The sequence below is a fragment of the Thermobia domestica genome, chromosome 12, assembly GCF_964235325.1.
Source record: "Thermobia domestica chromosome 12, izTheDome1.hap1.1, whole genome shotgun sequence".
Taxonomy (NCBI): Eukaryota; Metazoa; Arthropoda; class Insecta; order Zygentoma; family Lepismatidae; genus Thermobia; species Thermobia domestica.
Window position 1 is genome coordinate 53,414,449 of NC_137465.1, and position 22,723 is coordinate 53,437,171.

Here is a 22,723-nt window from a genome sequence, read left to right on the forward strand (position 1 = left end):
CTTTTTTTTTAATGACTATGTGGGGAAAAAATTGTTGTGTTAAAGCATTTGACTCAATTTTAACATAGGTCACTGGTTCCATCATGAGTCTCATTTTTGCGTGGTATTTCAGTGCTAATTGTTCGGTGTTACGGTTAACACAAGGTTGGTGTTACGGCTAACACAGTGTTGGTATTACCGATTTGACACAGAGACGATGTTGAGCGGTAAGCAAATAACATCGTAGCGGTTTTTAATACACAAATAGGGTAATAAACGAAGGAACGCAGAAATAGTTAAAGACCCATGATAAGCTTGCTATGTATATATACCATGTGTGCTAGTAATGATGAATGCAGTTATTTCAATACTAATATTAATAACTGTTATTCATCAATGGTCAGCAAAACCTTTTATTTGCTAAGAACAGTGATTAAGCAAAGGTATCAGTCGCAACAAGATTTTGTGTATAAGATAAACACACCTATACTGTAATTTTAATCGTGGACACTACCTTCCAAATTTTCGATTTTTGTCCTTCTGCTGAATTTTTCAATTGACTCAAGTTTTTTGATATCTACGTTCCCTTTCCTTTAGTGGTTAGGATATGTTTATTTTCAGAAAACATTGCAATGACCTAAGTACTATATTTTCGTCGTGAAGAGTCAAGAATGATAAACAGGATCACATGTTTACTAATGTAACAATATTCATATTGATAAGGAAATGAATTGAGATATTATGTCTACAATTTCATTTCAAGTGTTACGTGAAAAACTTCCAAGTTCATAGTACATACGTACTTTGTGTACTGTAAAATAATACTGTAGTAAGGTTCGTTCTCTATAATCCATTGTTGATAATACTGTAGTGAATTAGTCAAATTGCCTATATCATCTCGGGCAATTGCATCAATTAAAAGCGTTTTTGTATTTTTGATTTTCGATAGGCATTAGTTGCTGTTCTAAGGAACAAACATTTTTATCATAGATAGCAGAAATATCAACCTGTTTTATGCAATTATTATATTTACCATATGAATTTTCAAAATTTTACAACGATCGTTTTAATTTTACCTTGGGAAATTCTACGCCACTTACTGTACTTAAAAAATAATAAGAATGCCAGCAACTATGAAAGTCTAAAAGGTAACCTAAAAGCTAAATTAGTAGAACACGGTAGCTCAGTGGTAGAGCGCTAACCTCTGGTGTCGGTAGGGTCCCTCGTTCGAACCTCGGCCAAATAAATTTGTGGTGGACAACATCGCGTCCTTGGGATTTCTCGTGGTACTCCCGTTTCCTCCCAGAATCTCATTCTACTAATTCTTCCTTCATCATTCACATGCTTTAATCATCTTCTCCCTTAGCCTAAAAAGCTTAGTTTTGGGACGCAAAGAATGAAAAATTGCATTTCATGCAAGTTAAATTTCCGATGTCCCATAAATTGGGTCGGATGAAGGTCAAAATGGTTTGCTTTTTCTCCCCTAGAACATCATATATGACTCTGCAATACTACTGCGGACTATGGGCCTAATTGCGTGTGTAATAACCACCTGTATTCGTGGCGCTCTTATTTAGACGTCAGGGAGAAGTATAAATTAAACTGTTAGATATTACGATGTGTAAGAATGTCGATGTATTTAAATTTGAAGCTTAAAATCAAGATAGCCAAACTTTGAAATAACAGACAGGAAGAGTAAATATGGGCGTTAAATACTTGCCATTATACAGGGTTATTACAAATGATTGATCCGATTTCATAAATTCACTGTAGCTCTATTATTGAACACATTGCCACAAAAGCTTGTAAACGAATTGAAAAACTGAAAATGTTTTCAATGACGTAATATAAGTGAGTCATATGTGCCCTCCCAGAAATTCTGCAAATATCAAATCGATAATCAAGTTCTTCAATGAGCTGTTGCAACTGTGCCAAAGCGTCTGTCTTTGTTATCAGACATGAAGGCGTGTAGCAATTGCATTCGGTAGGGCTTCTGCTTCAATCGTTTCCGTAAGATCATCCAAACAGTAGGTTGTGGAATGTTCAGCTCTCTACTTGCTTTGTTCGTCGACTTCTGTGAGCTTGGTTCAAAATTCGCTCGCACGCGTTCAAACGCTTCGTCAGTCACTGTAAGGCGACCATTTGATTTGTCCTTTCAGAGGCTCCTGAAGCTGTAAACTGTGCATACCATTGCCAAAAGAAGTTAGCAGTTGGTGGATATAGGACGGACGATGTGAATAAAATTCGAGCACAACATAAGCTCTCTCAGCATCTGTCACCATCTTGAATAAAGGCTCACTGCTGCACTCTCGTGGCAGAAATCAGAAGCAAACCAGCAACACAAAAATCTTTTTAAGCTTTTCAATATGTCTGCAAAGTTTTGTGACAATATGTTCAATAATAAAGCTAGAATAAATTTATGAAATCGGGTTAATCATTTGTAATAACCAGGTATTTGTTGCTTTTATGTTTTTACTTTTACAAAACTGGCAAAATAGTTCAACTATAAACGACGTAAATCTTAATTTAGTTATATCAATAGAAGCTTGATGGGCATATTAAAGTTCTAATTTATTAATGAGTTTGGTTGACCGAAACTTCTTATACTGGATGTTTACACAAAAGAAATCAAGAACCACTTGAAGAATCGCCATCAGCTTTCGTCAGAATGTAAAGGGTCAAAGGATAGAAATCAAGTTCGTTGGTCAACTCTTTCGAGTTTCTACTTACTCACTATAAAGCAAAAAGAAAAAAAAAAAGATAGCGAAAAGCGGTTTTCTTCAATGAATTAAGTGTCTTCATCCCGGCGAAATTAAAATAGCGCTAATTTTACACTAATTATGTGATATCTTCAAGTAGATAACAGATAATCTAAATGTGGAACAAGAGCGCCCTAGACAATATTATTTTACATGAGAAACCGTTATCACGACTCACTTATCTGCTTTCGATTTCGAGCCATTTTGAAAATCGGCATTTATTTTCGCGTTTCTAAACAGCTGAAAACGGAAAGCCACTAGGTGTCTTGTGATAACGGTACCTCACGCAAAATAATATTGTCTAGGGCGCTCTTGTTCCATATTTCAATTATCTTTTAACTATTTGAAGATATCACATAATTACTGTAAAATTAGCGGTATTTTAATTTCGCCAAGATGAAGACTCTTAAGTGTTCCAAGAATATGTTCTATCTCTACTGTAATCTCTCTACGGAAACCGAAAGTAGTAGAAATCTACTACCAGTTATGATTTCAATATTAATTTAGAGAAATACCACGCAAAACCCAATCTCCTTATCGCGACACTGGCTCTCGTTATATAGTTAATAGATTTCCTGACGGAGTTTCTGGTTACTAGTATAATAAAACACAAGTTTAACATTCCCGTAAAGATTCCATTGGTTTAGTTTTTGTTTACATTGTACTATTGTGTACTTCAAAGAAAAGACTTCGTAAACTGGAGACAAGTATATACAGGGTGTTTCAAAACAACTCCGACAACGTTTGAGAGGTAATTCCTGACACCAAGATAAGACAAAAAGTATAGACTAACCTAGGTGCACAAATGCTTCCTTTCGGAGTTATAGGCTGCCGAAAACATGAAAAAATGAAGTTTAAAGGTTCAGAGCTCCAAAACTATGGGATCTACCTTAGTAGGCTCAAGACTTCACTTAAGAACTAGTATGGGCCGTATCCAAATATCCATGATTCAGAATCCTGTGGTACTTCTGCAACAGTTTTTTGCAGATGTAGTTAGTGAGTATTTCAAATTATATGCCCTTAGCAAAACTCCCTGTATAAAAATTGTTGCGTGAGTACCGCCGGCTTCTGAAACATCAATTTTTGGATAGGGCACATATTACTTCTTAAGTGGAGTCTTGACCCGACTACGGTAGGTCCCATAGTTTTGGAGCTATGGACCTTTAAAGTTCTTTTTTCACGTTTTCGGTATCCTATAACTCCGAAAGCCTGTGTAGCTTACGCTTGGAGCTTGGCCAATCTGCAAAATTCTTTCCAAGACAGGTGAGGGCCATGAGCAATAAATGACAGAATGGTATCCCCTGTGGATGAAGCTGTGTTTCATTATACGTCATTAGGGTGGAAAGTTTTCTCGATAGAAGGACACGACCATAAGAATAGAAAGTTAGTTAAATATCAGTGAAGTGAAAATGGACACTGATAATGTAAAAGAGGGTTTACAGGGAATATGATGTATACTTAACGCAAAACATTATGTCTAAACAGTTAATTATAGTAATACTGCAATTTTAAAGCATATTTGAAAATTCACCCCTGAATCAACCGTGGATCCTCCTACCCTAGTGGAGCCTCCAGTGATTAGTGCTAGCTAAGTGTATTGCCCTACATTAACTTTTACACTTAGGATAGTGCTGCAACATGTCTATCACAACCTCGCATCCTGGAATCAAATTACGAACTCTACACATAGGAGGTTAACCATCTGCCACTGAACCACTGTGGTTTTTACCAACATTGAGTTCTCTCTCTCTCTTTTTTTTTTTTTTCAAATTAACAATTCCAAACCGAAATATTCCATCATTTTATTTCTTTTCCTCACTCCTTATGGTAAACTTTAAAGATGATTTTTTTAAAATTTGTTTGTTTCCTTACCAGAGGGAACATTTGACGTTTCCGAGGGAATTTCAGGAAGAAAAGCTGCGGGTGAGATATTTACGAGCAGATGTCCCTTCATCGTGGCTTCTTTATTATGTCGTTATTGCCAGACTCCGCAATCGATCCTGTGTCTCTTGCGAGGTCTTCAGGGGCTGTCATAATGTAGCTCCCTCAAATTCTTCTTCTTCCTCTTTCTCTTTCTCTAGTGTTCCAGCAAGAAGATTTGCTCCGACCGACGACGTTGTTTATGCTTCCCTCCTACGCAGTGACAATTTCCCTTCCGACGAAAATTCCTGCGTGCTCTTGCCATAGACGATTATTTTCCTTTGGTAACTTTACTCTGGAATGCGCTAGAATCAAATGACAAGCAAACATTGTTAATAAAAAGGAAAAGAAAGAGAAAAAGAGGAACAGGAAACAAGGAACAGCGGAAAACATGATTGGAAATATACCGGATTTTTTTGGCTTCATTATCTTCAATGGAAAACGAACGTATAGTAAAGATTTTAAAGGCAATGTTAATCTAATTGTTCACGTCATTTATGGTTTTGGTACATTACAAGTAGCATGTGCATAAAGGAGTGTTTTCGCCGTTAGAAAAAAACAAAATCCGTTGTATTTTCCAGTACATATCCAGCTCATAAATAAAAAAAAAACAACTTTTCCAGGAAAATATAAAGGTAGCCAAGAAAGTTATGTCGGTTTTTGTGGAAGTCCGTGTTCAATTGGCATCACACCGTGAGTTGAATGCAAATGGAGATAAAGCGAAGGTCAGTTGTTGGTGTAGGTATATCCAACATACTACCTATCTGTGGCAGTTCAGTTACACTCTGAACTTGCGTAAGGACAGACTGAACATGGGACCTCCAAAGTGCGTCGTAAGGACGTGAATGCTGTACGAGTTCAAACTGGGGTCTAACGCCGCTGCAGCGGTGCGGAAGATATGCCAGGAATTTGGTGAGGGTGTCGTGACTACGCGCATAGTGTAGTGGTGGTTTAACAATTTTAAGAACGGTGACGAAACATGTGAAGATACACCATGTGCCGAAAGACCACATATGTACAAAATGAAGATCTTCAGGCAGCAATTTGAAGCGAACAGTGGCCATACATGTGAGGAACTGGGACTACAATTCAATATGAGTGGGAAACCATTTGGCAGCACCTCCATTAACTTGGGAAGCACTACAAGTTGGGTCGATCGGCCCCACATGATTTGACTCCGGGCCAGAAGGCAACGCGAGCAGATACCTATGTTTCTTTGCTGTCTCGTCTGAAAAAGAAGTCATTTCTGGACAGGATGTTGACATGTGATGAGAAGTGCGTCCCGTACGAAACTCCACTGCTCCGTCATCATTGGTTAGCATCCCATGGGCCGGTTCCGAAACAATCGAAACCAGCACTGCACCAGACGAAGGTTGGTGGACTGTTCGAAGCATGATGCATCGGGAACTGCTACCAGCTGGTTAGAGCATCAATGCAACTGTGTAATGTCAGCAGTTGAGCCGTGTTGAAGAAAAACTCGAATCTCTGGGCCTAGCATTTCTGAATCGCCAAGGGATCCTCCTGTTACTGTACAACGCTAAGCCCCACGTGGCTAGGATGACCCGGGACACCATTATACGCCTTGGATAGGGAACACTATTGCATCGGCCATATTTCCCGGACATTGCACATATTCCGTCCGACTATCAACATATTCCATTCCGTGGACAATCCCCTTAGAGTTGTAATGCTCCACTTCGTGATCGATTACAAGATTGTATTTATAATTGTTTTATTTACTGTTTTATAGTTTCTTGTGTTCTGAAATTTCTTATTTGTGATGTTCAGTCGTTTATTCATTTAATAAGTTATTCTATACTGTTACAATGTATGTATCATACAAATTTTATACAGGCAGTAGACAACTTGGATTTTAGTCTGTACCATATATCTACGATGTTATCTAAAAAGAAAAGAAGAAAAATTGTACGAAAAAAACAAGAGATTAAGGAAGATCCTCGAACTATGCGTATGAAATTAATCGGAATACAATTTTAGAAGTTCTTCGACCCATAGGGTCCTCATAATGTTTCCTTTCAACCCGATGTTCCTGACGTCTGTTGTATAGCTTCACACTAATGTACCCTCAAAATTTTAATTTCTTTAATGAAGTTTGATAGGAATGATTCATGTATGGTTTTCTGGATTTCATCTTCAATGTCGTTTTGAGTAGCTCATTTACGACCTGTAAGTGATAGGTGAGGATGTATATTAATCATGTGAATACGTATGAAGAAAAGCTTGTTGATGATTACGATAAATATAATTATACTATTTGAATGGATTGTGGTTATTGCGTTATTAAAGATGTTTATATAAGCCAAAGAGGCAAGTAAATAAGTAAGGCGTATATATTATTACTAGAGATTTGTTCAAAACTGAATTGTCACACGTGGTCGTTAATCATGGAATCAAGCTACCTCATAATGTTACTTAACCTAAGCTACCTAGTTAACTAATATACTTACCTGGAAATCCTAACCTAATCTAACCTATCAACTTAACCTAAATCACAGAAGAATTAAAATACCTGTCAGTGATGATTGTTCTTTTCAAATGTATATTGGGTACATGGGTACGTAGTGCTATACAACATGTGGGCCTCTAAAATTCAACATTCTTTGTTTTCTGTTGTTATCAGTTATATAGTTTCATCTGATTCGTGGGTGGAAGCTTTTGTTCCAACGGACTTGGATTCTGATGTAGAAGACTCAGATGCGTTATACAATACTTTGCAAGATCTCTTGCTGGCGACCAGATTATGGGCTGGTGCCATCTCGTGGTGATAGCTATTTTCTTCATGAAGACTACGAGATGTCATATTTATAATATTTTTGGATGTGTCTATTCCAACTTCATTTTCTATGGAATTTCAGTATTTCGATGGGCTACAGACTTTCGATACTTCTGGAAACCATATGAAATTAATAATGAACCACCATTGTCTGCTGTCTTTCAGCTCCACACAGCAGAAATAGTGCAGTTCAGAGTATGCCAGTTCAAATCCTAGTAGAGGTACAAAATGCACTTGATACCTTCTTCTCTTCACGGCTCATTGAGTTCTACCGCAATGGAATCTATGGCCTTCCAGAACGTTGGCAGAAGGTCATCGATGCTGATAGAAACTATTTTTGATGTTCCAGATACGTCTTAGGTGACTTATCGATATTCGAAGGTGGTGGGTGAAAATGCGACAGAACTTTCTTGATTACCTTTATAAAAACCGTCAGTTGTTATTGACAACGAGGACAGACCTTTCAAAGCTACATTTTTTCTCGAAACATATAAATACATGAGAAACTACCTTAAAAGATCTTTCTTTTTTGGTTCAGATCGATATGATCATCGATTAATATACATTTTATCTTTGGACAATATTTTAGTTTATCAGCAGCGACGCAACTAAGCTAATTGTCGCCTTAGTGCCCCCTCCCTCTCACTAACTAAACCAAAACACTCCCCGACTACACCTGATATTGGCATCATACAATAATTCTCCTATTCTGCTTTTAATTCAAGTGGTAAAGCTTGATTTCAAAATTGCAATACATAGTTTAATTTTTAGTTCAAGTTAAAACACCAAACTAACTAGTATTTGATTGTTATTAGCATACTTGACATATTGTTATAGTCTTATCATAAAAACTGCAAATCGCAATGTTTTTGGAATTATGTCTGGATGTGTATATGTGTAGAATGAATCAACAGACTGTTGCTTTAGACAGTGGCGGCGGTTGGACGTTAAAAGTGAGGGGGCAAGACATGAGCTGAATATTTGTATATAAATGTTAGTTTTCCTGGTTGTTTCTAACATTTTGTTTGACGAAAGGTTGTATAACTAATAGGATAGTATATTTTCAGTTAAAATACCGTATATCGTATATAATAGTTTATTAAGTAAATTGAGAAGAACAACGCAAGTAGATGCTAGCCCTTTGTACTCTTAAACAACGAAAGTATAAGAAGAGATTTGATTCCTTGCTCATGAACATCTTAAAATTCTGTCTGGAAAATTGTGTGATCAGATTATTTAATAAATTTGCAAAACAAATAAATAGAAAGGATAATATTAATCATAGTAATGAATAATGATGCTTGTTTTGCAAAAGTTATATTGAAACTGAGGATTAATGAAAAACTTAATATTTAATTCCACACATGCTATTAAATGTATGTTATTACTTTTAGAAAATGAAAGACAGTAAATACTACAAGCATATGCTACGACATTTAAAGAAATATTTGCTTTTGCAACTTCTTGAAATATGTTCGTTGCCATTAGGTGCAGATTTCACTTTCTTGGAACACATCAAAACACAACAATACTTACAATCCACACTTCAGTTATATAAAATAAACTTAAAACCTAGAATTATGTTCAATTTACTAAATTTTATTGTATATACACTCGCACATCCTTAAACACAACTCTTCACTCGTATATTACACTACAAAACAATGGAAAAGGTAGAAGTTGTTTCTTATCACGCTCTTTTTAATCGATATTCCTTACTTTAGAAAGAAGAAAAGACATTTTAGGAACTGTGAATTTTTGTGCAATTAAAGAATAACTTGTGAAATAGGCCCTACTTTTTTGCATAATGTTCTTTCGATTAGCTTCAAAGCGGCTCACTAACATATCGAGCCCTTGTAAGAAGAAATGAAAGTATGCTGAAATTGTGCTCCAATAGGTTATTTTTTGGGGTTATTTTCTGTGGCGATTAAAACGCAATTACTGTAGATTTTTTACTCCACGGGAAGACAACCAATACGTATTCACGCAACAGCAAATATTATATGGCAGCATTTTTCCTATTAATCAGTAACACATACAAAATCGTTACGTTTCCAAATGAAACTATATACATTAATTGGTTACTTAAAAAAAGTGCGGGGGCAACTGCCCCCCTTTGCCCCCCCTAATCGCCGCCCATGGCTTTAGAGTAAATAGAATATTTAAATACGACAAACACTCAGGCTGTTGTCTCGAGTTGGACATTTTGCAAATCTCTTAAATCGAAGTAAGTAAATGAAAACATAAAAGCAGGAACTAAAATTTAATTTTGTGGGCTCTGTTGGCTGCAAAGATTTTTACAATGTCCTCAAAAGATTGCTTTGAAACTAACTTATGCTCTATAGATATCATCCTAAGGTTGGTGAGTCGTTGTTGTGCTGTTAAGTTTCTGAGGTATTTTTTTTTTTTTTTCATGATCTTTAGTTTGCTAAAACTCTTTCCTTGCCTGATAAGGAAAATAAATATTTACCCGATTTGGCGCTGCCTCATCCGGCACCCGGGTCACAAGCCTCTTTTGTCCACCCCTTATTTACGTCACTGTTATCAGAAATTAAAATTTAGGGGTCAGTTGTTTGGCTAAATCTCATTAACCATATTCAACCGTATTCAGAGAAGTTTCCAAAGTACGATTAACATTGTACTAACATTTTGAATAGCGCGCGACTCCAACTTTCGTATTTAGAAACATTTTGCTATATTATCCACAATTTATATCGAAAAAATGCCAACCACGACTTTTCTGCAGTGTTCGCCGAACACCTTAGGAAAAAGGCAATAAATAAATAAATATAAAGCTAGAATTTAACATTTAAGTGGATAATTGACACTTTGATTGATTTTAATTAATATCGTGATTGGAACAAAGAGATCAATGTCAAATATGGAAATAAGGAGTGAAGAAAATAGAACAGGTGACTAGTTTTCGACAGCTGGGTAGTATTATTAGTGATGATATGAAGTGTGAAGGTGAAATAAAAACAAGGATAGAAATGGGGTAAGAAAGCCTTTAGGAGGAAGCAAACTCTATTTTGTGGGACTTTGAATAAAGAGTTGCGAAAAAGACTCATAAAATGGTTCATATGGTGTATTGTACGTATGATGCAGAAACATGGACATTACACTGAAAACCGACTGGAAGCTTTGGAAATGGGTGTGTGGAGAAGAATGGAAAGAATTAGCTGGGTGGAGCGGAAAACGAATGAGAGGGTGTTAGAAATAGTGGGAGAGAAAAGAACACTTTTAGATATTATTAGGAAGAGGAAGAGAAACTGGTTGGGACATTGGCTAAGAAGAAACTGTATCAAGGGACTTGCTAGATGGTATGGTGGCAGGAAAGAGAGGGAGGTTGTGAAGAAGGCTACAATTGATGGACGATATCAAAACAGAAACATCATACGTGAAGACGAAGAGATTAGCAGATTCGGCTAATGACCTGCCAATAAGGGCAGAATACCTATGATGATGACTTTATATCTATACATCAGTTTCACGTGTCACATTTACCCATGCGGGCTATAGGAGAAGGTGACGGTGAGAAATAAATGAGACGGTGGAATGAAGAAAGTTGGAGAAAACGGGAGAACCCCGAGAAAACCCCACAGCAGACGTTATTTGTCCACCATAAAGTTACCTTAGCGCGAGCTGGGATCCCATGCACCAGAGGTGAACGCTCTACCACTGAGCTACTGCGGGCCCCACTGACATATTCACTTTTAGCGTTCTGTTCATATCTCTTACCTTGTTTACTCGTAATGTATTTGCACAATCCTATTGGAAAGTTGTTCCTGGCATTATCCGATATAGCCCTAATTCGTCAATGATATAGCCACGTGTTTCTAAATAAGGAAGTTAAAATCTTGTGTTAGTAGAAGTTTCAGAACGACGCTAATCACCCTTAGATACGTCTCTGAATATGGCTGACTATGTCTAATTCACCGGACAATCGGCGGTCACTTTGCAAGTTTCCGAAATCATATTCTTTTGCGCTCAAGCGTTGTTTGTAGTGATCAGCGGTAGAAATTGCAACCGACTATGCAGGTTACACCTTTGCTGCATTGGCTGTGCGTTCCTACATACAGACTATTAAACGCTCAAATGTATTAACAAGACACCAGAACAGATTATAGGTACTCAGAACAAAATTAAAGATAAAAACATTTACAGAAACATTTTTTAAATCTAACAATTTATTTATCCAGAAAAAATAATGACAGCATGGGCGCCCGATGAAAATTTTCTAGGGGACTCAACCCCCTGGTTACTATACATTACATTTCATATTTTTTATTTGTATTAAGAAATTTAATACGTTTTCACTAGCTAGGGGAGCGACCCCCTGCCCCTCCTTTGGGCACACATGAGTGACAGTATACTTTTGTTTCTGTAACATGAAAAATTCCAGTTGATGCAACACAATTTATGTAATGCTGTTACGGTAAACTACGAAGCACTTTTCCTAAAAGTTATTTATTTATTTTATTTTTTTAAGTATTTCAACATTTTGATTCTAATTCTAGCTTCACAAACCACTCGTAGTTGGCTACGTTATCATAAGACTTTAGTTTATACATCTAGCAGCTTCTTGGTTTCGAATCATTGCACTTTGGAGCGATCTGCTTGCCACGATAGCCAACTAAAGATTAGTTTGTCACGGAACAAAGTTCAAATATTAACATGGTGCTTTCCCATACATTACCTTGCTTAATGTTGAATTTCCAGGATATCTTCAACAGTAGTAGGCCTATTGTATAGATCACACCAGAAAACCACATACTAAACAAACAAACAAACAAAAGAAAGAAACAAAACAAAACAAAGCACAACACATCCGAACCTACGCGCCATCAATCCTCGCTTCGAACAAGTGCTTTTTCTCTCCAATGCGCATGCCCGACACAAGCATCTGACAGGAAAACGGTCTCCTACCATTATTTTAGAAAAACGGTAAACCGTATATTTTTTATGGTAGGAGGCACTTATTTTCACGGTTATTGGTTACAGTGCAGTTTTAAGGAGAAATCCGAACCACTGTAATGAGTTAAAATTTAACAAAGCTCCTCCACCGGGAATTAAGCCCAAGACCCTGTGCATCAACGACGGGTGTGGTTTTCACTAGAACAGCATTTATGCGGCTTCTTTTCGATCGACTACTACTCTTCGCTTGTGTTGTTTTACCATGAGCTCTATAGATTTTCATCACCATGGTCGCTGCTCCTCGCGACACACTTAATAATAAAACTTTTATTAAAAGTTAAAATCAATTTTGAGACAGTTAAATAGCAACGACAATAACAATGTTTAATTCAAACCTTACCAAACATAAGTGTATCATGACTTGGGTTTTTATCAAAGTGTGTCGTCAGTCGAAAAAGATTGAGAAACACTTCTGTAACCTATTCAACTAATGAACTATTATACTTCCCAAGAGTACGATGAGACGTTGTGTACTACATATTCATTTTATAATACGTGGGCTATGCTATTGCAGTAGAGTAATTTTACATGAAATTACAAAGGAAAGACAAATGGTATCAATCTTTCTACCAGAAGCAGACTGTTAATCGGAAATAAATGTACATAAAACACAAGCTCTTGTAAACAACTTCCGCTATTGCATTTCATTACTATAAACTACCTAATCTATGTGTGATTAGCCAATTATTCACAAAGTTCAGTGTACGTACAATTACTTGTTTGGACACTGCATTGGGGAGAAGTGTTTGTTTAAATATTACATTTGTAATTACTACCTCTGTAGGTACTACATCGATTGATTCAACTGTATTTCATGTTGATTTTACTTCCGCGTTTGATCATGAAATATTCTAAACAATCGTGACTATATATTTTCCGTAAGCTTTTAAAATTGTTTATACTACTCGACATATCTTTTGCTTAGTACATACAATGCCATTATTTGGCGCTCAGGGGAGAATTGCCCGCCTCCTAAGTTTAAAATTTATATAATTTTGATCAGTATATTAAGTGAAAAACGTGAAATTTCACATATATCGGTTGGTCTTGTCTACCCCCCCCCTCCCCCAAGGAAATTCTGAGTGACACTACTGTGTATATGGCTTAAAGATATCTGCATTACATACAGGTTTAGTCTCGTATTATTGGTAATGAGACATTTTTAATGATTGTGCACTTACTTTTTGTTATGTAATGATGACAAATGCAGGGCAGTACTCCGCATGAAACATTTCACCACTGCGACTATCACAACTGAAGAAACTAAAATCATATTTCTGTTGTTATATTGTACTAATGTGAAAGTTGTTTCCTAATTGTAGAAAAGGAAAATTGTAACTTCTATGGATTGATCTGAAGCAATATTAGAACTGAACTTGGTCAAAAAAAAAAAAAAATAATACAGTTGGAAGAATATTAAATCCTTGTAGCTAGGTTCGTATGAAATAATGTACGAGATTTGTACATTTGTATATTTATCTGTGTGTAAACGACTCGAAACACATTTTTTTCTTTAAGTCTAAAAGAAAATACAAAAGTTCCCCCCACGTGTCTGGAATGGAACGTCCTAGGTATATTATGACGATGTGTTATGATTATTTACCATTGCTAAGATCCTTAAAATACATTTCTCAACAAATTCTTCCGTACAGGGGAAAGTGCGACAAATTTGAACACGAGGCACATTTAAAAATCACTGTTTTTTTCGCAATGGAGATGGAAACACTCGCAGTTCTGCACAGCGATTGTTTCCAGCAAGACTGTCGAAGCTGCATTCATAGTCAGCAATCTTATTTTCTCACTCATTGATATCAAGCGAATCCAATTGTGCTTCAGCCAACTTTCTTTTTGTGCCAAAAATGAAAAAGGAATTGCGCCTGATTAAAAAGTCGGAGTTAAGTTTGTTTATACATTAATTTTACCTAATCGTTGGTGTATGTAACACTCATAATAAAATCTGATTACTGTTTTTTGTTTACCTAGAAAATGCGAAAATTTCCGAAGCTGTAAGATGGGGCACATTTTCAATAACTCTACGCGGGCCACAGTTGAATATGTTAAAATGATATGTAACTATATGAATACCACAGCATCGTTTCCAATTTCTAAATAAAAAGAACATTAACATTTCAAAGTGTTGTTTTGAGGCTCAAACTATAGTTCGAACATATGGATGAAAACAAGCTCCCGTAATGGATGGCGTTATTTTGGAGGAGGCAAAAGCCGTCAATAAGAAGAAACTATCGGTACGAGCAGCAGCATCGATGTATAATTTGAAGAATACAATAATAACAACACTTTATTACAATCAGTGGTGTACGCAAGTGTGATTTCGAGGATGAACCCCGTGAACACGATACTATGGGAAATAACTATAATAAGGTATATGTATAGAAATCACACGTGTCCTGAAACGATATCAGACTGAAAGATTGAACCCCCCTTGATGAAATTCTGTGTACGCCACTAATTACAGTACTATTTGCAAAAGATTCGAAAGAGAGATTCACGATATACATGTCAGTAAGTGTTTACGAAAGAACAGGCTAAATCATGTTAGCTAAATACATGATCAAATGTTCAAAATTGAATTATTGGTTTGACTTATACCCAATTGCGAAAATTTTATTATGCAAATAAGCTAAATTAGAAGTTCTCGGAAGCATGGAACGTAAACAAAATTGCCAGAAGGTATTGTATAAACGGTTTTATGAATCGATATACAACTTTCACATTACGGAAACCTAAGAACATGACTCTGGGCAGAGTGCTGGGAGTGGAAGAAACGTTGAAATAAGTAAGAAAAAAAAAAAAAGAAAAGAAATTTCATTTTCAAGCTAACCCGACATGATAGTGTAGGTGGAACAGTCCGAAAAACAACAGTTAAATATTTTAATTTTGACTCTATTTCTTTAAAAAAGGGCTTAAATGTAAAAGATTGAAGAGCCAAACTTTTCATTTTGATATACCTTTATGACCAAAAAGCGGTTGCTCAAATGTCTCGTGACTGTTCAGATCTGCTCCATAGGATTTAAACAGCTCGCACATGTTTTATTTTTCATCTGTTAAGCCAAGACTACTATATTTATTTCTAACAAGAACTATTTTTCTGTTACAAGAAAGGATACTTTTGTGATTCCTCCTATAAATTTGTATGAAATGAGTGATTAAATAGTACTAAAAATCATTAAAGTAAAGTGTTATATATGCCCCCTTGCTCTTCTACTTTTAATAACTGGTGGTTGAGCAATAATGCGGCAGTAAAAGATTTTTTTTTATCTGAAATATCATTATGGGAAACATTTTTTTAAAGAAAAAAATTCGCTACGTGGCCACATCCATTGAGACTTTTGTCTTGTTTTTCATATCTAATCTTAGAATTTGAATAATGTACTGCTTGTAGGAAGTCAAACAAATTTGGAACTCTTGTTTGTGTGTTAAAATATATTAAAATAAAGAAGAAAGTTTTTCAGCAATGATAGTACAAGTGAATGAAGCTCACGGCACAGATGTCCAAACGCGTGAACAAAGCCCCTCAGCTTCTTCTGCTTCGATCTCAACGAATGATCGCGAGCTCTGCTGTGAGGACGAATCTTGTAAGTGGAGAGCTACCCACAGCCGAATCCCCAGTAATTGCAAGCCCCATCCAGAGATGGAGTGGGTCAGTGTGTCAAATTTTCTGAGTGGGTCAGTGGGCAGTGGGTCAACAGCACGTGACCCACTGACCCCCCGTCCACCGCCACCCACTGCAACTCACCACCCACCGTCACCCACTGCGACCAACCACCCACCATGATTCACTGCGACCCACCGACTCAGTATGATCTACCGACCCACTCTGCTCACTGCATTGTAGACAGTATCTTCTGAAGACTGGTAAATTTGTCTTCGTTTTACTTTCAAGACCTTCATTTCCCTTCCTTTTCCATTTGTTTCTGTCTGCTTACCTGAGGTGAGTATATCTAACCAAGTGAAAAAAAGAACTTCAGGCACTTTTGGATATTGATATTTGCAAATAATAGCAATAGGACTTATACTACTACTTGGCTTTCGAGACCTGTGAGTTTTTAGAGGAGCTAACTACTGGAAAAAATACATTTTTGAATCACTGAAATATATAAAGATAGAAGACTCATAAGAAATTTATACATGAACCAACAAGTAAGTGTTAGGATAGGGGAAGAACTGACGGAAGAGAGTGCAATTGGAAGGGGAGTTCGACAAGGATGCTGCCTCTCGCCAATACTATTTAATGTCTACCTAGAAGAGATAGTGAAAAAGAGTTTACATGATGATGATGGCATTTCGGTAGGAGGTAAAATGATTAGATGCATAAGATTTGAAGACGATATGGCGCTTGTTGCAGAATCTGAAAAGAAAATCAATAAAATGTTAGAAAAAATGAGAAAGGGCTTTGAAGAATATGGAATGAAAATCAATGTTAGAAAGACAAAAGCCACGGTGATTGGAACGAAAGTGTCTGTGTCAAATATAAAAGTAAGAGGGGAGAAAATAGAACAAGTGAATAGTTTTCGATATCTGAGTAGTATTCTTAGTAATAACATGAAGTGCGAACGTGAAATAAAAGCAAGAATAGGAATGGCGAAAGAAGCCTTTAGGAGGAAGAAAAGTCTGTTTTGTGGGACCTTGAATAAAGAGTTGAGAAAAAGACTCATAAAATGCTTCGTGTCTTTTAATACCTATGATGCATAAAGAATACCTATGATGATGATGATGATGATGATGATGATGATGATGATGAAATATACAAATTATTACATAAAAAATTGAATGTAACTATGTGTGCCTGATCATCACGGTCAAATTGCAAAGTCAAATGAAATTACTTTTGGTATATAGTTATGCCTTAATCCAAACTGGGATGCTATATTGCTTTCATTATAATGCATAATATCCTAAGGAGGTAGTGAGGATATGAATTTTTGCGGGGAAAAAAATTAGTATCTCGCACGCCGTTAAACTTACGGAGCTGAAATTCAGTGTATTAACTCTTTATTGAAAATAAACAGAATGTGTATTAGCATTTTTTTAAAATTCTCTTTTATGGGGGGTCACTTTCTATATATGGAAAATTGGTAGTGAGTTGGTTTGTAAAAATGATCGAAAACGATCTATGTTATTTAAGATAAAAAATCAGAAACAAAAAAATACAGTGCTTGGCTTGAAATATATCCATTGCTTTCTACTATAATAATTGCTGAAGCTTTTGTTTATTATATGGAGCGCTTACAGCACAGGACAATCAACTCATAAAGTTGTGAGAAAAATAGCATAAAATTTGTACTGTAAGCTTAATTGCACGGAAATTTTAAGTTTGGATTGTACGCATAATTATATGGAAAATTTTACAGTTTTTTTCCCTTTACGTGGTCTACTTACCTTGATTTGGAACTTTCAAATTTCATCCTTTTTTCCACTGAAAAGTATCGATAATTCAACAAGGAATTAATTATACTATGATAATTGAAATTCATCGTAATTTGGCACATGGCAAACATCAGTGTGGTAATTGAAGAGAAGAAGGAGGGAAATTCCCATTCACCTCTGAACACTTTCCAGGAACCTCATTCCCTTTCGCTTTCTAGACGGGGAAGGACTCTTGGTAATGGCATCAAACCTTCATGTGTAATTACAAAAATTAAATTTATAAACAAATAAGAAATCATCAGTTTATCAGGCTTTAATTGATAATTTATTCACAAGATTCCCTATCGAAGGCGTGGTATATGAAGTTTCTGTTCTCTATGAATCGACATTGCCAACTGACATGGTCGATATGGAAAAGATGTTGTATGGTGACAGAGAGATTATACTTCTTGCTGATTATTTCAAAACTGACCAAGAAAAATCGTTATCAGACTTAAGTTTAACAATCAGATTGTCGATAAGGAGTTGCAGAAATCTGGTAGAAGTATTATCAATTTCCATGACAGAGTGCGAACGGGGATTTCCCCTTATGAATTTACAGATGACTGATATTAGAAATAGACTGTGCTCAAACATTATCTAACTTGTTGTTCATCAATGTTAATGGCCCACCGCTAGACAAGCTCAAAGTAGACGAGATAGTTATTTCTTGGCTGAAGGATGGACATCATACCACTGCGGATGATTTACCACGAAAAAGTTACCAACATGAAATAAACCCGATTTCAGATTTGTTTTAAGGTTGAAACTTACGAGTTATCGAAAATGTATACTTGTATTACTAATGGCTTATTTGTGTTATTCAACTTTGTACCTAATTTTTAGTAAGTTTCTTCTTTACTTTAGGTAAACTATTTTGAATAAATATTCATAATGATTGTCATTATGCATATTATTAACCTAAATTTAACGTGGTGTTTTAGTAATTGCACAAATCACAATTATGAGCTTACTTTATGAAAATGCTCTCACATATGATACCCGAACACCTTTATACACCATGAAAAACTGATTTTTCAAGTCTTTTGTGAGAAAAATACTGTGAACTGAAAAACCATAACCTTTTCCATATTGTACAGGGGTATTTTCCTGCGAATAGAAGGCTCTTTTGGAATGCGTTCAGAAATTAACACTTGCAAGAATACTCTCTTAGTACAAGTATATTTTAGGCACACACTAATTTCTCCCCACCTCGGACTGTTTCAATTTCCTCATTGACAAACACTTTACCATATTATATCGTAAAGGTCAGATCCACCGTTATTGTAACAGAGCGGTGCTTGAGCGATTGACTAGAAATTCAAACTCCGATTAGTGACAATTTCACAGTCTTGTTTTATTACAAGTGTAAACTCTTTATTCAGTACAGAAGAGGCCGTGGATCGTGTTCAGAGTTGATGACGATGAATTTTGGTGAGTCAGAGTAGGTCACAGTGGATGAGAGTGGTTCGTGGTGGGTGAGAACAGGTCACGGTGGGTGGTGGGTCATGGTGGGTCGTGGGTCAGAGTAGGTCACGGTGGGTCGTGGGTTACGGTGGGTGGTGGGTCAAGTTTTCATTGACACTGGCCCCATCCTCCCCTCTACCTTGAATTCCTAGTGGTTTTGAGTTCCGGGTTCTCATGGGAGCTCTTGCCACAAATGTGCATTACATAGGCATTTGTATAATATAGTAGGAGTCATATGTTCTTGAGGGCGAAGTGTGACTGTCGCAGTTTCAACGACGCAGCTGAAGTTTGAGTCTTGTTTCTTTGAATGCTAGCAAGGCGCAATTAAAGTAGTGAGATAGAGAGAGAGAGAACACAAAATACGAAACTCATTGAAGAAGATAGGGAGCCCAGTAAGGTTAATGATAGAGAAATTGAGCTAACGCGACAGTCATTGAGGATAGCGATCCCGAGCCCGAGTGAGTGCAAAACTGAGAAAGCTTGAGCCTCACTGGGATTGAGATTAGTAAAGAGGATATGCAAGCCTGAGCAAACGCGAGCCCTATTAAGCCTAGATTGTTAAACGGCCACTTCTGTAAGCGCTATAAAAATAAGACTCCACACTTCTATGTTCTAGGCACATAGCAGAGGGGTGATGAATGTTAGCACCCACCTTTCGGCTAGTTTTTTCCTAGATAGTCACTTGATAGAAACTATATGAACACTCGGGTCGAAACTGGACGTGAATAAAACGACAGAATACTATATATATCCCATCTCTATAAGGTATCTGGTTCGATTCCCAGCCAAGTAAGTTTGTGGTGGACAACGTCATATCAGTGCGTTTTCTGAGGGTACTCCTGTTTTCTTCCACACCACCATTCCACCAATTCTTCCATTATCATTCACTTGCCTTAATCCCACCCGTCTCTCTTAGCCTAACGAGCATAATCGTAGGACGTTAAACTGAAATATTTTTTCCATTTGCTATTTAACCCGAGATTTCCGCCACGGACTACGTCACTACAATTTTCAACGAACTTTAAAAGTTCGTTACTGAATTCTCTATGTCTGTGTGTCTGTGTGTCTGTCTGTCTGTTATTTGTGACTTTTTTTTCAATTTTAAACCCTGTATTCGATAATCAAAAACTATCTGAGAAAGTGATTAAATTTTTCGCGTTACTCTGACCGTTCCCGAGATATTGGCCAAGAAATAGCCGATTTCCAGAGATTTAAGGAGCCATATCTCGGGAACCATATAAAGAGATCATATTGCTGTTCATCAATACCTAAGAGGATGGTAAATATTTTGGTACCACCTAGTAACAGGTGCCCAATGTGCAACTGGCCACTGGCTTGGCCAGTTTCCAGTTGGCGAGTGGCCACCAATTAATATCGGTACCAAAGTGTTTTCCATCCTGTTAGGTATTGATTAACACCAATATCATCTCTCTATGACTTGGCATTCTCGTGACATTGGCTCAAAAATAGCCAATTTCTAGATATTTGAGGAGCCATAACTCAAGAACCATAAGTTGTAGAGAGATGATATTGATGTTCATCAATACCTAAGAGGATGGTAAATATTTTGTACCAAATAGTAACCGATGGCTATTGTCCAACTGGCCATTGGTTTGGACAGTGGCCATCAATTAATATCGGTACCAAAGTGTTTTCCATCCTGTTAGGTATTAGCACCAATATCATCTCTCTATGACTTACCGTCCCTGTGATATTGGCCAAAAACTAGTTCAGCTTTCAGGAGATTTTAAGAGCCAAATTTCGGGAACCGTAAGTCACGGAGAGATCATATTGATGTTGATCAATACCTAAGAGAATGGTGAACATTTTGGTATTAAATAGTAACCAGAGGCCCCTGCTCAACTGACTACTGGCCAACTGGCCACCGTTCCCCCAGATATTGGCCAAAAAAGTTCGAGTTTCGGGAGATTTAAGGAGTCATATCTCGGGAACTGTAATCATAGAGAGATTATATTTTGCGAATTTTTGTGAGAAAGAAAAGAAGAAGGTGCGGATAAAAAGATTTACTTTTACATGTAGGAACAATTACAGTTATCCTTCCAGCTCCAGCTCTCCTTTCTTTTCAAGTTCTTTCAGCCAACGCTCTTGGAGCATTCTCAACTGGTTGGTTTTACATACTATATATTAATAAAACACAGTGCAAAATACTTCAGCTATTCTAACCTTTATTCTACTATTTAAGATTAAAATGAATTCTGCGAAGACAGCAAAGAGAATCACGCATAGCAGTTTCAATTTCATGCAGTAGACTTTAATCGCCATATGTTGTGTGCTGTCATCTAACGACCGCGTTGTGTAACTTCTAAATTCTAGAATTATACACGTTTCTTTCAATAGAGAAAATGCGATATAAATAGACACCGTTAAAGCTACTCTTAACAGTGACTGTATTAATAAACTCTATCGAGATAATTACTCTAGGAATCTATTGTAGAAAAGGAATTCGCTTTCGTTCAACAATTGTAGACTTCCTATAAAATCCGCGCTAAGTGCCAAAACGAGAATATTGAATAAACATTCTCACAAGGGAGAGTCACGCAGTGGCTCCGCTGAGATCCGAACGAGACGATTGTGTTTGCATTTGATATGTTATAACTAGATGAATCCCAAAGTTATATGTCTCACCAGGCGGAATATCGTGAGTTACAACATATTTTATATTGTAAAAACTACAAAAAAAAAAATAAAATCCTGGCAGAATAGTTTGAACTGAGTCATTTGTTCGGAAACTGTTGGGTAAGTAGAAAACGCGGCCAACACGTATCCCATCATTTTCAAGGACAAACATTTTGGGGTAAAATCTTTGCCTCAGGGTCCCCTGCAGGGTCCCAGCGGGGTCCAACTCAAAACTTTCAAATGGCAATGGGGGTTAAGTGGCACATCGTTTGAAAGGTGTTGTGAAATGAAAGAAAATGAAGCAAGTCTCGACTCTCTGCAATAACCTTGTGCAAAATGGCGACGGGTGAAAATGTAAGAAAAACTTAATTGAAAAGTCCATGGCCACCCCTATATATCGGAAACGGTGAGACAAATGTAAAAATAGGAAAGGAAGTGTGGCATTATTTTCAAAGTACAACGATATAAGTTAAAACATCTTGTCCCAGGGTCTCCACAGGATCCCAGGTGGTGTCCAAACTAAAAAGTTTCAAATCGCAAGAGGGGTTAAGTAGCACATCGCTTGAAAGAAGATGGAGTACATCTCGACTTTCTACGACAACCCTGTCCAAAACTGCGGTGGGTCAAAATGTAAACAAAAGCTTAATTAAAAATCTATGAGTACCTTGAATCCAAGATGGCTGCTTAAAACCTATATCGAAAGGATAGGCATACGAAACTGCTGAAGTTAGAAAAAACAAATTTTGCATTAATGTTGATTAGTAGG

At 36.7% G+C, this 22,723-nt stretch overlaps 1 protein-coding gene across 2 annotated transcripts in view; it reads left to right on the forward strand.

The window, feature by feature from the left end:
- The window catches only part of LOC145666450 (lachesin-like), a 1,090,518-nt gene that overhangs the window by 702,143 nt on the left and 365,652 nt on the right, over positions 1 to 22,723 (forward strand). The window lies entirely within an intron of this gene.